The 2,500-nt window shown below is 40.5% G+C and overlaps 1 protein-coding gene across 1 annotated transcript in view; it reads left to right on the top strand.

Annotated features, from left to right (window-relative positions):
- Positions 1-2,500, top strand: part of LOC138004446 (uncharacterized) — a 14,851-nt gene that overhangs the window by 4,471 nt on the left and 7,880 nt on the right. The gene's annotated exons all lie outside the window — the stretch shown is intronic.

Below are 2,500 nucleotides of genomic sequence, written 5' to 3'. Positions count from 1 at the left end.
AGCCTTGTAGCTCAGTGGGTGGAGGTGGAAGGTTTGATTCCCACCAAGGTCAGAAATCTTTCTCTTTCAAAGTATAGTCTGGATGCTGTGGATACAAAATGGGATTGTATCCTTAGATTTTGTATTTTGCTCTAAGCCTAACTTCATTGAAGACGTCTAGCAAAAAAAGATATTGTTCTTTGAAAAATTGAGCCATGGAGGAGGGTATAAAAATTAATGAAATGTTGTGCATTTTTAATTCTGAGGTTCAAGGAAGTACACTGTAACTAAGTAAGGCCCCAAGGGAAACAAAACTCACTCTTTCCTTTGGGGTCAGGCATTAAATATTTTGTTATACCTCCCTGCTCAAAATAGTTGGGTGCCGCCTTAAAACATAATTGCAAAATGCTACAAATCCCATCTGCAATTTAAAAATTCTAAGCATCACAAATTAATCATTACAAGAGAGGGTACAGAGACATAGGGAGGAAAAGTGAACTGTTGACTCCAACAACCTCAAGCACCAGGGCCCGGTTGTTCAAGAGACGATTAACGCTAATCCCAGATTAAAAGAAGGCTGATGGCAAAAAGGCAGAAGGTAAAGGAGCCACAGAAAAAGCAGTACTTTAAAGGAAACAGATGGCCTCTGGAGGAATTGATTTCAGAAAGAGGAGTGATCGATGATTGTAGAGGTGACAGAAATGGAGAAGGATATAGGATTCAGCCAAGTGATGGGAGAGGAGAACTAGATGTTTAGTTTAGGTGTCTGATATACAGTTGGTATGCAGAAGTAGTTCAGTGGCCAAGTACCTGAATCAGTTGTAGGGGTGACAGAAATGGAGAAGGATGTAGGATTCAGCCAAGCGATAGGAGAGGCGAACTAGATGTTCAGTGGGTGTCTGGATGTACAGTTGGTATGCAGAGCTAGTCCAGTGGCCAAGCGCCTGAATCAGATTGTCAGGGACTCCGTTCCGGGCAGCGACGGTACCAGCACCAATTTGGAAGCTGTGACTTGAACAGTCACCTCTGATGCCCACATATGTCCAGAAATGCCAGAAGATGCAAGCCAAATTTTGATATCCAACACAAATTGTCCCTTTAAGTCAATCAATTTTTCAATCAATTTGTTTATTTGCTAGCAGTGCAATGTCATCACAGTCCTAGGCAAGCCGCAATTAGCAAAGCTATTCTAGGCAGGCTACCTTTCTAAAACAAGTCCTGTCTCTGCTAATGACCACTTGTTATTAAATAAACTAAAATCCCAAAGAACATAAAAATTAAGAAATCAGTTATTAATGAATTAATTACAAAGGTATCAAGGTACCACAGTTGAAACATGACTAGTTGCAATTTAAAATGATTAGATTTGAATTTAAATTTAGATTAATTGAAGAGTTACTTTAACTAGTGGACAAGACATATTTGCAAATTTCTGAGCAGCATAAATTGACATTTATCAACTCAGATTCCATAATAGTTTTAACCGCTGATTTTTAACTTCACGCTTAAAAGGGGTACTATTTTTTGATGCAAAGTTCTTTTGGGATACTATTCCACAATCTTCCACCTATTCTAGCAAAAGAAAATAATAGTTGGTTATTTCTAGAGACTTTGACGTATATATAGATTACCCACTGCTGAGAATCTTGTGAAAACCTGCTCGGAGCATTTCTAAGCATTTCCTACCTATTTCTAACAATAATGTAAGGGTTAAGGTCAGCGTTATTTTTTGGTCAGGAGAAAAGAGCAATAGGACACTTTGTGATGCTTATTGAAATCTGTGTGCATCTTATTACTTGCATGTTTGGACATATATGGTGATGCCAGCACAAGACGGTATCTGCCACTGGGTGATGACAGCCTGTGAAAGTGGTTGACCAGTCTGAAGAGGACCAACAGAGGCACCGTGCCATGCAAGATATGCCAACATGGTCTGAAGAGCACACAGAAGGGGTCGCCCCCAGGTGATATGAATAGGGAGTTTAAGAAACGATGATGGCTATGACCACGACAACGCCACAAAACAATAATATCATTGGTTAAAAGAGAAGAAATAATCGTGCTGCACATGCAGCATGGATTTTAGCAAGTATCTTAGCGGTCGTCTGCATAACAATGACGTGAAATCAACAAATCAAGCTGACAAGAGAAGGCCTCAGATGGCAAAGGGAGTGAAATGAACAAAGACGTCGACAACAGTATAGCCAGAGTCAAAAAATAAGGACAACAATACACTGCAGAAGGTTCAGAACCAAAGCAGCTTTTACAGCATTGACAACTGCAGCCAGAAAGGCAGCACCTGGGACTGTGGGCAAAGACGTTGGAGGCTATAATGCTGATATGCTTGCTAATGTGAGCAGAGGATCCATGGATGCGTGGAAAACCACATTGGTGCCAGACAAAACAGAAACTAACATTGAATCCCGATCACTATTGAAGAGGGCTGCTGGTCGTTATTGGTCTGGGGAGAAGTAGCGGTAATGCAACTGCAAAATTTGCAAGCAATTCAAAGCAAATGCCA

This window comes from Montipora foliosa, chromosome 5 (genome assembly GCF_036669935.1).
Source record: "Montipora foliosa isolate CH-2021 chromosome 5, ASM3666993v2, whole genome shotgun sequence".
Classification (NCBI taxonomy): Eukaryota; Metazoa; Cnidaria; class Anthozoa; order Scleractinia; family Acroporidae; genus Montipora; species Montipora foliosa.
The sequence above is the reverse complement of the archived record's forward strand: the minus strand, read 5'-3'. Positions and strand labels throughout refer to the sequence as shown.